Below are 14,429 nucleotides of genomic sequence, written 5' to 3'. Positions count from 1 at the left end.
TAAATAGTTATGATACATTTTTTTCTTTAATTTCACGTTTTATCAAGATAGGGAAATAGGATTTCGTTGGATGGAATTACATGCCCCATCTGGGTCACTACAAAAGTGTCGACCACAATTGTGGAATCCAGTCCTATAATAATTTTGTGGGTCTTTAACCAATTGGTCCAATCGTGTCCTGATACCCTTCCTCTTTTTCACATTTAATGACATATCTGAATGTTACACATCACTTTCCCATCACTCCCCATACCTAGCACTGAGTAAAGGGTACTTCCTGCACCTGTCACAGATATCGTGATATAGGTAATATATTCATGTTCTGAATTTCTGAGAATGCTATTGCTATGCGACTATATGATTAATTGATGGATTGTTTAGGCGGCAACCATTGGCTATATTTTTGCCGCATATGTAATAGAAGCAATGCGCAATTGCGCCAAGAATAAGCATGTATTGTTATGTATTTCCCGATGATTCTTTCATCTCAAAAACAATATAAATTTAATTGATTTATAAACTGCAAATAGCGACATGTTCATCACGTAGCCTTTAGCTAGAAAAGCTCACATTGAATGCCATAAAATTGACAAAGTATGGTCATAATAATGATGCATACCCCCTTCTTTTTGGATTGATATTGATTGTAACTTTATTGCTCATTTAGTAGCTAACAAAAGTGATGCGCAATTGCGCTACACAGGAGCACTTATTCTAATATAATTGTTATGGTGATTTGATTGACTCCACGAAAATTAATATGGTTACCAATGAATTTATCGTTTGTTTGATATTGAATGTAATTCGAAATGCAATTGCTATATAGGATTGAGGTATTTTGTTTATCTCTATGATTCACACACATGCGTATTAATGATGGTGACGTTCAAATACGGTTGAAATAGGATTCTAAATTGATCCGTTCTACATATATTTTTTTGCATTTCCACTCATTTCATTTGACTCAAATTAACATTCGTTAATATTGTTTATGTCATTGTGTAATCCAATTGCAATGAAATACGAGATCACAGTATTTTGTCTATGTCTATGAATCACGTGCACGTATTTCTATGACAGATTGAGATGCAGGAAGGTACTTGACAAAGGCTAACGCCGAAACGCGTCGTCCTTGAAAAAGCTAGCGCACAAATAACGTTTTTTTGTGCCGTTTCCTGGTGTGCTGTCCCCATATTCCTGGGATTTGTGTTTTGGAGTAAAGGAATCTAATTGTGTTAAGTGGCTACTGCTACCACTGACGGCACCAGCGTCACAGGCAAGGGGATTGCTGGAGCAGTAACTCGACAAATTAATATATATATATATATATATATATATATAAAATTCACTGAAAAAACCATAGGTTTCAGGGGTGTTATAGTTAGCTGGACTTTTCACTTGTACAAAACCATTGAAATTCCCCCGTTATAGTTAGTTCAGCTAACTATAACTCGCGCGCCCGCAATGCACTGCTGATGACGTCACATATTACATCACTCATGACATGGTCAGTGACATCACTCATGACATCACTGATGACATCTCAAATGACATCACTGATGACATTACTGATGACATCATCCAGTGAATGTGTGTTTTTCTGAAAATTAAATATGTTTTATATATGTATATCTCAAGGTCGATGGAAGAATAAATGGGTATATAAGTGTCTAAATGGATGATATGTTTTTGAAAAATTGATTGTGTAACTGACTGATTAAGTGTATCATAGTGAATACATGGCTTAGTGAGTAATGTTTAAATATGTAAATATCTGTATCAGCCTCTCACTTTGTGTATAAGTGGCTGCATGGGTTGGTGAGTAGCTACATGGGTGTCTATATAGGTTATTAGTTGGTTTTTTGAGTATCAGTCTGAGTGTCTGCATGGTTCGGTGGGGGGTATTATGTAGTGCATAGGTGCATGAATGAGTGACTCACTGTTTGTATGTGTGGAAGACAGCATGTGTGCAGGACTGTATGGGTGGATGAGTGTGTGTATGGGTGTGTTAGTGAGTGAATGACTGTCTCAATAGTGTCTTTATGAGTAACTTCATATGTTTTAAACTAGTATATGTGACTATTGGTGTATATAAGTGAGTATATGTGAGAGTGAGAGATTGAAAGAGTTCCTGTATGAATAAGTATGTGTTTCTATAAGTGATTGTTTAAAAGGCTAAGTATGTGTAAGTTTCCGTAGAAGTAAGTGTGGTGGTGTGTGTATAACTGTATATGCATGTAAATGTATGTTTGATTCTTTATTAGCATGAGTGACTATGTGTGTGAGTAACTCTATGGATGAGTGGCATTGTGTAACAGGATGTATAGGTGTATGAGTACATATGATGAGTGAGTACATGTATGAGTGACTGTATAGGACTGTTGGTGAATGAGTGGATGTGTATGTGGATCTTAGAATTACTGAAGAGGTTGTTGTAACTGGTATTGGTATGCCCATTGTTTTGAAAATTTTAGTCTCTATTTTTGAATGTGTGTATCAAAGGTTATATTAGGGTGAGAGGAGGTCTGCCACTCTATCACAAGGATGATGTCATCAGTGATGTCATTTGAGATGTCATCAGTGATGTCATGAGTGATGTCACTGACCATGTCATGAGTGATGTAATATGTGACGTCATCAGCAGTGCATTGCGGGCGCGCGAGTTATAGTTAGCTGAACTAACTATAACGGGGGAATTTCAATGGTTTTGTACAAGTGAAAAGTCCAGCTAACTATAACACCCCTGAAACCTATGGTTTTTTCAGTGAATTTCTGAGGTTTTTTAAATGCTAATTCCTAACTATAACGTGCCTGAAACCTATGGTTTTTTCTGTGAATTTCAAAGGTTTTTTAAATGCTAATTTATAACTATGCCTACAGAGATAGGACATGTGAAGAAAGAAGAAAAAATGCACAGAAAGAAATAAAGAAGTGCAGAAAGAAGCAACAGAAGTCCTCAAAGACGAAGAAAAGTGCAGGAAGAAGGATAACGTGCAGAAAGAACAAAAAGAAGAGCAGAAAGAAGCCTTGTTGCAAAATCATCCTGTACCCTCAACTTTTTCAGACGGATACTGGTGGTAACTGAGTCTGACTAACCAGTCCTAGAGCGAGTGCTTTGTTAAAAGACACTTAGAATACAGTGAAAACACCTACATACACTAGGGAACATTATGCGTTGGGGTCCCCCTGTGATTAGCATGACCTCCTCTGTAAGCCCCTAGTATATAATAGGGCAGGGGGATTAAAACTACCTCTTTAAACAGGCCACAGGGCGTTTTTGCACACGTTAACTCAGGCCCCGTCCCCTCCCTTCACCACTGTGTAAACACGCCCTGTGTCCGTTTTTAGTTGGGAGATTAAGTTCATTTGAATCCTGAGGGTCCCTAGGGTCCAACTAGCCCACTAGGTACCTCCAGTAAGTGCCACAGAGCTGCGTTGCAGAGAGGTGTAAAAAGTGGCACGGCCTGGACCACCTCTCTGCAATGCAGCTCAGTGGCGCTTACTGGAAGCACTTGGTGGGCTAGTTAGCCCCCAGGGGCCCTCAGTGTTGAAGGGAAATTATATCCCCAATTTAAAACGTGCCATAGTGCGTGTTTGCACACGTCACCTCAGGCCCCGTCCCCTCCCTTCACCACTGTGTAAACGCGCCCTGTGGCTGTTCTAAGTTGAGAGATTAAGTCCCCTTGAATCCTAAGGGTCCCTAGGGTCAAACTAGACCACTAGGTACCTCCAGTAAGTGCCACAGAGCTGCGTTGCAGAGAGGTGTACAAAGGGGCTTGGCCTCAGAACACCTGTCTGCAGCGCAGCTCCCTGGAGCATACTGGAGATGCCTGTTGGGCTAGTTGGCCCTCAGGGACCCTCATTATTGAAGAGGAATTAATTCCCCAACTTACAACTCGCCAGGGGGCGCATTTGCAGAGTGCTGCAAGGAGGGGGCGTGGCCTCCGGCACGATGCCAGTCTTTTATTTATTTTAATTTTTTAAGAAGGGGGGCTGTGTGGTTCCCCTTCTTATTCTAATTTATTGGCCCTGATGACCCCATCCCCCAGGGCCTGTCTCCTAATTATATTTTTTTAACCCCAATCCCCAGGGCCGGCCACTGTTTTTAATTATTTAAAAAAAATATATATTTATAGACACACCTAGGACATGCTGGACAAACCGTACGTACCTATCACCATGACGATTTGCGTGATATTCATTAAAAGGCGACTATGCATACAATGAATCCACGTGGAATGTATTTACACCACTAGTGAAGCTCTGACATGTCTGATGCCCTACCGTGCCTAATCCCGGTAGACACCCTTGTCGTTTATTTATACAAACATGGGTAGCTATTGACGGGCACATTTAATACACATGCACACCAAGCCATTCAAAGGGGATTCGACAAAAATTTGACCAAAACTATGTAAGAAACCCCCCTCACGGTTAATAAAACACACATCCACTGCCGGATGTGTAATACTTTTTATTTTACGGTCTGGAAAGGGGACGAACATCACTTGAGAGTCACAGCGCGCTCCTGGCAGACCCAATGCTGTGTTACACCCACCATTGCCTGCTGAGTGCCACACACCTCTGTGTTGTATTCCACTAGCTAGTGCATATGCTATAACAGTCTCTAGCCCATGTGCACTGTAACACCACCCCGTGAATATGTCATGCCACACTTGTCTTCGCACGGGTTATATTGCCGCATCTAACGTGCCTTCCTCGATGTGTATGTTATAACGCACAGCGCTATGCCATACATATTACAATCTGGGATCCATATCTTTGTCACAGTGCATATGCAACGTTACACTCCCAAGCACATATTTTATATTACAACTTTAGAGACTAGTTAGGTTACACAACACTGCCCTGTGCATATTACACTCCAAGGCGCATATCGCATAGCACGCGCTAGTGCCTGTGCTATCTCGCGCTCTTCAATGAATCTGTCATTGCGCACAATGTATTGCATATTATATTTCACGCCCGGTTCATCTTATATCACACTTTTTGGTGCATAGTTTATACCATACACTATATCTAGTTTTCATTTTCAATCGTGCTCTCAGGACTATGTTCTATATAACACTGTGTTCACCTACCCTTTTCACGGGCATTACATTTTGCGATAGGGGGTGGAGGGTCAGGGGGTGTTTCTGCCAAGTGAGCCCGGAGTCACAGTCACAAACGTCCTCTTCTTCCTGAATAAAAGTGAGATTATGCTGCATACTTGTTCATATTTTAAGTAGTTCGCACAGACACACGTTTTAAAAACAATAAAGTTCCTTATACCCGCCTTCTCTGAACAGTTAGCTTGCTGCCCCATCCCCCTCCTCACTATCCTCTGTTGTGTGAATCCATGGACTAGCCTCCTCCCTCCTGCCATGCATGGTCTGATGTGCTGCCACTGCCCTCAATTTAGTATGATGTACCAGTCCACTCCTCCTGCCCTCCCTTGCCCAATTCTATGCCCCATCATTGACCTCCTGCTTAAACTCTGTGCTTAGCTTGCTGCCCCTATTCTCCTTCCCCCTGCCCTCCGATGTCTTTGTGCATGCCCCTGCTCCATCCTTTTTGCCCACCATGTTCCATGGACCTGCCACTCCTATCTACTCTGAGTGTTCTGTTGAGCTGCCACTCCCCTCCCACCTGCCTATGATGACTGTAACCTGTCCCTGCCACCTCCACCCTGCCTGTCCACATGCCATGCCCCTATCCTCTTCCTCCTGTCCTACATGGTCCATTGTACTGCCACACCCTTCTGCCCTCCCTGGTCTGTTGTGCTGCAACTGCTCCTCCTGCCTGCCCCGTGCGGTCTGTTGTGAGGCCCCTTCCCCTGAACGTTCTTGTCTGTGCACAGGTCCTGACCCTCCCTTCTATCCTCCATCGTCCTTTGTGCATGCCCCTGCACCCTCCTTCTTGCTCATCATAGCCTTTGTGCTGCCACTAACCCTCCCACTTGCCATGCATGGTCTTTTGTGCTGCCATGGCCCCTCCCACCTTCCCTGTGTGGTCAGTTAGCTGCCCCTGACCCCCTCCCACCTTCCCTCCATGGTCTGTGTGTATGCCATCACAGTCTCACTGTTGCTCTTCATGGTGTGTCTTGCTTCTAGTGCCCATCCTGCCTGACCTCCATGGCTATCTTGCTGCTCCTGCCCTGCCCCCTTGCCCCCAGCCCTCTGTTTACATGTGCAGACCCCTACTCCCTCCCTCCTGGCTTGTCTGTTCCATTGTAATACCCCTGATCCGTCCCTCCTGCCCTTTATGGTCTGTTATGCTGCAGCTTTCTCTCCTGTCTGTCCATTATGGTCAGCTAGCTACCATTGCCTCTTGCCCCTCTGTTCTCTGTTGTCCATGTGCATGGTCCTGTCCCCTCCCTCTTGCTTTCTATGGATTGTTGTGCTGCACTGCCGTTGCGCATGCCCTGTGTGGTGTATTGTGCTGCTGCAAACCCTGATGCCTGCCCTGCAGGGTCAGTTTGGTGAACCTCTCCATGTCCCTCCTGTCCTCTGTTATCCAAGTCCATGTCCCTACCCCATTTCCTTTCATGATCCAATGTACCATACTTGCGAGCATTTTGAACTTGGTAAGAGGGAGATTTTGAAAAAAAACTGGGGTATTGATTTTCCCCTTTGAGTTACATTGAAAAAGAGGAGATTGTAGACAGGAGACAGATCAAATAAAGCCCATTTGAGCTTAAAAACGTTGGACGTTTCCTGGCTGAATCGGGTCTGTTGGCATGTATGGTTGTATTACCATTGCCTCTTCCTTCTGCCCACAATGGTCTATTACATTGCCACAGCCTCTCTTGCAAGTCCTGTATTGTTGGTTTGTTGCCCCTGCCCCCCTTTCCACTGCCCTCCAAAGTCTGTTGTGCTGCCACGGCCCTTCCTGCCTGCTCAGTGTGGTTAAATTGTTGCCTTTGCACCCTCCTACCTGCCTTCAATTTTCAGAGTCCGTGCCCCTGGCCTCTGCCTCTCAACAGTATCTTAATGAACAACTAGATTGCTAACATTCTATATTTATTACAAAAGTGTGGAACGCCTGACGTCATCTTGATGTAATCAAAACTGTAATACCTAGAGCATTTCCTTTAGAAATTACATATATGAGAGGGTCTTATTGGCATCAAAATTATGGTTAGTGCTCTAAAAGACTAAAATAAGGACATATTTTCTGAGTTTTCAAATAGCGACAAAGCACTTTTAAATTATTTGTTATCTTTATGTTTTTTTATCCAGTTGACCACTTGATTAAATGTTGCACTTAGGGGAGAGGATGTGGTGTTACTTCCAGAACTGCAGACTTTGCAACTGGGGAACCAGGTTGGAGTTTCTGCTTCAGCTCGACATTCTGTGATTCTGGTCAAATCACTTAGTCTCCCCATGTCTACAACCAAAATGAATTTGTTCTTGTGTGATGTAACCAATGCTCATGTAAAGCACTCCAATACCTGACAAGTCTGCACTATATAACACTGCAAAAACACAAAAGTATAAGTGTTTTGCACACTTCTGTCATTGGGCTATATTTGGGCTACATCTGGGTGATTTTGGGCTACATTTGGGCTCTTTTGTCTCCGGTGGCCATCTTGGGAGATTTATTTGTTATGAAGTTTCCTCATTTCCTCATGTACTGCAGTTCCTCAGTAGGAAATGCTTTCAGTTTTTTACTTTGATTCCATCATGAAGGTATTCAGATATGTCACACATTTGCCATAAATTCTGAATGTTAACACTCTAGTTGCTCATTAGATCACTGTAGTAAAACTACTGTTCGCCATGGAAGTCTGCTCCTGGTATTAAAAGTGCATGTTTCAGTCTGCATGTCAGAATTTTTTAATGAAACAAAAGAGGATTTGAGAAGTCACTCAAAATGTGCCCTCATTTTCTTTCTACAGCATTAATCATACTTTTTATGGAAAAATGAACCCCCTCATTTTGTTCCTTTTTAAATTAAATGTTTTAAGAGTTACCACTTTAATCCAAGCAAGATGGCTTCAGGTGTGCCATACGTTTATCATAAGTAGGACTGTTAGCGCTCTAGTTGTTCTTTGGAACACTCTGGGAAGCTGCAGTAGAACACAAAGGACTCAACTGACAGTCTCTGCCCTTGTTGGATGTACATGTTTTACTGAGAATGTCAGACTTCATTCTCACATGACTGAGAAAGATAATGTGAATTTACAGAAAATAAGCTCTCAGTTTAGCTTATAGATCACCTTCCAAACCTCTGTGGGAAAAGCATGAGAAAATATTTTTCTCTCAATCATGATATCCCAGCAGAAGGCTTTTTCACATGGTGAAATCACCTTAGAACATACCACAATTCCTAAAATGAGTATGGTACCATCAACAAATGATTTATAATGTAACTAAAGTCTTAAAACCTTCTATTAACTGCAATGCTTTTTAATGAGGTGCTATCATGTATATTGGTCCCAAGATGGCTGCCAACACTTCTTGGATGAAGTGCTGACAGCCAATCAGATCTCAGGATGAGATGTGTGGTTAGGCTCCGCCCACATATATATATGATTTTACTTTTGATTTTCTCAGGAACTACTGAACAGATTGACTCCATATATGCAAAAGGCACATCCCTGAGCTGAGGACTACCTCTCTGCCAAATTTCAAGTAATTCTGTTCAGCCGTTCGGCTGTACCTTGGACCAAAGGTCCCTATGGAAAATTGCATGGGGAAAACGCGTTTTGGGACCCCCCTTTTTTCTCAGCCCCCGCTCGACGAATCCCCCCGAGGCTTTCAGGGTAGGAGCGGAGCGGAGCGCCCCACCTATTTTGAAAATTTCGCGAGGATTCGTCAACCGGCGCCAAAGTTATTCCAAATAGAATGTTGCAGATTTCCTATGGAAACACGGTCCTAACTATAACTATCTACTGGCGACCGCCAGTAGATAATATATATATATATATTCACTGAAAAAACCATAGGTTTCACACATGTTATAGTTAGCGGAAATTTTACTGATAAAAAACCAGTGAAATTCCCCCGTTATAGTTAGTGCAGGCAACTATAACTCACGCGACCGCAATCCTCTGCTGATGCTAATACTGTATTTAGACACTTATTTGCCCATGTCTTCTTCCATACATTTTTAGCTATACATATATTACAAATATTTTTTTTTCATAAAGACACATATGTCATCAGCAGAAGATTGCGGTCGCGTGAGTTATAGTTGCCTGCACTAACTATAACGGGGGAATTTCACTGGTTTTTTATCAGTAAAATTTCCGCTAACTATAACATGTGTGAAACCTATGGTTTTTTCAGTGAATTTGCAAGGTTTTTTAAATGCTAATTCCTAACTATAACGTGTGTGAAACCTATGGTTTTTTCAGTGAATTTGTACGGTTTTTTAAATGCTAAGTTACTTTACGCCATTCGTGGCGTGCGCGCCCACTTAACGCCACCAAAAGCACAGGGGGTGGGGTCAATGTGGATAGTGGTTTTTTATTTCGATTTTATATTTTTATTATAATTTAATGCAATTTTTTTTTATTTCATTTTTTGTAAGCCTTTTTTTAATAATTTATGTACTATATCCTGCATTATCGAAAGGTTTTTTTTTATGCATTTTTTTCCGTGCGCGTACGGTAAGCTGACGCTACGCGCTTGTAAAATACGCGTACGGTAAGCTGACGCTACGCGCTCTGGACGTAATTAGTGCAGCGCGCCTACGTGATACGTGCGTGCCGTACGCGTATACCCGGAAGCAACGTCGCGGTTACGCAGGGGCGTGTAATGCGCATGCGCGATACGTGATACGTGCGTGCCGTACGCGTACACCCGGAAGCAACGTCGCGGTTACGCAGGGGCGTGTAATGCGCATGCGCGAAAGTGACGTAAGCGCTGCGTAAGCGCACCGTAAGCGTCACGTGCGCGCACGGTAGGCCATGTGACTTACAAAGAACACTTTTTATTGGTTGAAATTACTTTCACTTCCAGAAACTTCCCACACCACACCCATTCCCCTCTTTACTGCTTGAAAGAACACTTTTCATTGGTTGATACTACTTTCAGTTCCAGATTCTTCCCACACCACACCCATTCCCCTCATTTCTGCTTGTGATTCTTTCGGAGCAGGAGCTGGATTGACATTGGGATACAATGGCAGAACAGCAGGGCTCTTCTGAGAGTGAGGCCAGCAGCACCACCATGATCCAGAGAAGGAGGAAACAAAAGACTTCTTTTGTATGGGAGTATTTCACTTTTCCAGAGGGGGAGAAAAAGGTCAATGCTCCAAAGGTCACTTGCATACTTTGTGATCGTGTTTTATCAAGAGGAAATCCAAGTAGGAAATATTCCTTTGGAAATCACTCTATGATGAGACACCTTCAGGACAAACACCCAAGGACCTTTGCTCGACATACTGGAGAAAACTCTTCAGTAAGTCACCAGAGCCCAGCCTCAGATGCTCAGCCGAGTACATCATCGGCAGCTCAGCTGAGCCCTTCCTCTGTTGTTGGAGCATCACCTTCTTCTTTTCCTTTGGACATCAACCCTCGATTTGCGAGTGTTGAAATGAGGTGTACAAAATGTGGTGGTCTTATTGTTTTTGGGGAGGTCAGTCTTCCCCTTATTAACAATAAGATAGACCAGCATGTTTGTAGACGCTCATAATACTCCCATTCTTTCTTTCCTCCATCCCTGTATGAACCCAACGGCTCTTATAAGAGCCAACCTTACCTCACAATTTTTTTTATTTTTTTTTAAGCTTCCCTTTTCGCAAAAAAATTTTTTCCGTGCGCGCACGGTACGCGTAATTCCGCAGGTCGCCGTGCGCGTACGCTACGCGCATACGGCGATTTTTCGAAAAATAATTTTTTTTTATTTTTGCCCTTGAGGGTCCTTCTGGGACCCCCTGACCAAGGCTAGGGGGTCAGGAACTGTCGAGCCTGCGCCCTTTTCACATTATCCACCCTTTTTATTCACCCCCCTGACAGTTCGAGAGAGAAAATGGCGGCCGCCGCTTCCTGGTTTCGACCGATTCGAATGTTTACTAAGATCTAACAGCCAATCAGAATCGCGCTCGCGCACGCCACCGTACGCGTACGGTAAGCTTACGGTAAGCGCACGGTAAGCGCACCGTAAGCTTCCACAGATATATATATTGATTTAAAGGCTATTTTCTCAGGATCTACTGAACAGATTTACACCAAACCTACAAAAGGCACTTCCTTGACCTGAGGACTACCTCTCTGCCAAATTTCTAGTAATTCTGTTCAGCCGTTCGGGCTGTAGCTCGTTCTAAAGGTCCTATGGAAAAATGCATGGGAAAAACGCGTTTTGGGACCCCCCTTTTATCTCAGCCCCCGCTTGACGAATCCCCCCGAGACTTTCAGGGTAGGAGCGGAGCGTAGCGCCCCACCTATTTTGAGAAATTCGCAAGGATTCGTCGACCGGCGCCAAAGTTATTCAAAATAGAATGTTGAGGTTTTCCTATGGAAAAGGGGTCCTAACTATAACTACCTACTGGCGACCGCCAGTAGGTAATATATATATATATATATATATATATATTACCTACTGGCGGTCGCCAGTAGGTAGTTATAGTTAGGACCCCTTTTCCATAGGAAATCCGCAACATTCTATTTTGAATAACTTTGGCGCCGGTCGACGAATCCTCGCAAATTTCTCAAAATAGGTGGGGCGCTACGCTCCGCTCCTACCCTGAAAGTCTCGGGGGGATTCGTCAAGCGGGGGCTGAGATAAAAGGGGTGTCCCAAAACGCGTTTTTCCCATGCATTTTTCCATAGGACCTTTAGACAGGGCTACAGCCCGAACGGCTGAACAGAATTTAATGAAATTTGGCAGAGAGGTAGTCCTCAGGTCAAGGAAGTGCCTTTTGTAGGTTTGGTGTAAATCTGTTCAGTAGAATCTGAGAAAATAGCCTTTAAATCAATATATATATCTGTGGCAGCTTACCGTGCGCTTACGGTGCGCTTACCGTACGCGTACGGTGACGTGCGCGAGCGCGATTCTGATTGGCTGTTAGATGTTAGTAAACATTCGAATCGGTCGAAACCAGGAAGCGGCGGCCGCCATTTCTTGTGTTTCACTCAGAAACAAAAAGGGTGATAACTTGAAAAGGGGGCAAGGAGGAGAGTTACAGACCCCTAACATTTGTAAAGGGGTCAAAGAAGGACAGAAAAGTTCAAAGAAAACATTTATTAATTTTTTTTAAAAAATCGCGGGGTACGCGTACGGTAAGCTTACGGTAAAAAAAAAAAAAAAGAAAAGAAATGAAATGCAGATTTAAGAGTTTAGATATTAGGGGGCTCTAAAAAGAGCCGTTGTGTTTATGAAGTGATTTTTTAGTTGTACCTACAAGTAAGTACCGATGCAGAGTCTAAGGTTCAAGAGGAAGACTCTGTTCCCTTCATCATTGAAGTGCACACCATCTCCTCTATAAATGTCTTGCATGTCGTAACGCAAGTTGTTGTGGTAAATGGAACCCATACCATAGTCACGGAGGAAAGCAGAAACAGATTTGTTGACGTGCTTTCTTGCTTTGTCAATCTGCGGACAGAAATGATTGGACCAGTTCCATTTTTGCCTTTGGCATATGTTAGAAAACACAAAGGCAGTTTTAGGGAAAAGTGAAAACAGTTGTGCAAAGGTGTCCTTCATAAGCATTTCCAGACCTACCCCAGTCAAAGTGCCTAGGTCATTGCCACCACAGTGCACTATTATGAGGTCAGGGTGTTGGATTTGCATGAAGGATTTCACCAATGGCATCAATTGGTGCCACTTTAACCCTCTCTGACCAATCCATTTAATGTCTACATTTGGCAAAGCAAGGTCTCTCACCATACCTGTTTTCTCTGCAAACTTTTCACTCCAGAAGACATAGCTGTGCCCTACAATCCACACTGTGAACATCTTCCAAGGAGATCTGGATGCACTCAGGAGGTGTAATTCAGTAGAATGGGAAAATGAAATGAAAGACAGTTTGGAAATGGAGGCATACATATTTTTTTCTTAAAAAAAAGAACTGATTGGCTGTTTCATACCATTCTAGAATAAAAACTAGGCTGCATGTGTAAATTAATAGAAGCATGTTTTGTATTGGTACAGAAAAATGTGTTACCAAAGAACAGTATTTTGGATTTGCTGTTAGGTTTGAAAAGTCAAGCACTCTTGCTCTGTGGAATTGAAACATTGTTTGGCGAACTTCTGACCTAACTCCACACAGCAGTGTTCCATGAGCTGTTGCTATGGTAGCAGGCAGAAGTCAAGTTGGGGGAAGGGTACTAGGCAGAAGTCAAGTTGGGGGAAGGGTACTTTTGAAAAAGGGTTGGTTTTCAACCAATAGAAATGTGTGATTACATTTGAAAAAAAGGGGGAAGCACTGAGATTTGAAACTTACATGAATATGTGTGGAAAAAGAGAGGGAAAGTTTACCATTATCTGGTTCTGCTGAGAGGAGAGAGGTGTAAAGAACAGAGATCCTGGCTCTGATAATCTGCTGTTTGAGTGCCACATTTATTTCTGAACTAACTACTTTTAAAGGTGAGTTATGAGTTTGAGAGGGGATGTATATGGTACATTAAGAAATGAATAATAGAAATGGAATTCCTTTTGTTGAAGTTGTGTTTATCATTTTCTGTTTTGGGAGAAATATAAATGTGAGGAACATGTAAAATAATATGGAGTATGTTTTCACGATAAATTAAGGTGTATTGGTAAAAAAAAGAATAGTTTAAGGGTTTGAGGTTGGACTCAGTAATGCAAATACATTCAGCATCACTAAGGCTGGTTGCCCTTGCTGGAATGTAGGCAGCCACCCAGGTTACACATGGTGGTGGTCTGAAAAAGCAGTTTGGACATGTGCTGTTTTCAGAATCTGAAAAGTGGATTCATAATGTATTTTTCTTTTCCAGAGGGGGAGAAAAAGGTGAATGCTCAATTGGTCACTTGCATACTTTGTGGTCTGGTCCACTTTATCTCAAAAAGATTTAAAAAAATTAGTTATTAATTTCTCAAGGATCTTGAGATGTGGTAATTGATTTTTAGAGTTTTAAAAAAAAAAAAAAAAAAAAAATACGCTTACCGTACGCGTACGGTAAAAAAAAATAAAACAAAAGTTTCAAAGAAAAAATAAAAAAAAGTTGAGAGGTAAGGTTGGCTCTTATAAGAGCCGTTGGGTTCATACAGGGATGGAGGAAAGAAAGAATGGGAGTATTATGAGCGTCTACAAACATGCTGGTCTATCTTATTGTTAATAAGGGGAAGACTGATCTCCCCAAAAACAATAAGACCACCACATTTTGTACACCTCATTTTAACGCTCCCAAATCGAGGGTTGATGTCCACAGGAGAAGAAAAAGGTGATGCTCCCACATCAGAGGAAGGGCTCAGCTGAGCTGCCGATGATGTACTCGGCTGAGCATCTGAGGCTGGGCT

This window comes from Triturus cristatus, chromosome 4_2 (genome assembly GCF_964204655.1).
Source record: "Triturus cristatus chromosome 4_2, aTriCri1.1, whole genome shotgun sequence".
Taxonomy (NCBI): domain Eukaryota; kingdom Metazoa; phylum Chordata; class Amphibia; order Caudata; family Salamandridae; genus Triturus; species Triturus cristatus.
This window is presented reverse-complemented; position numbering follows the sequence as displayed.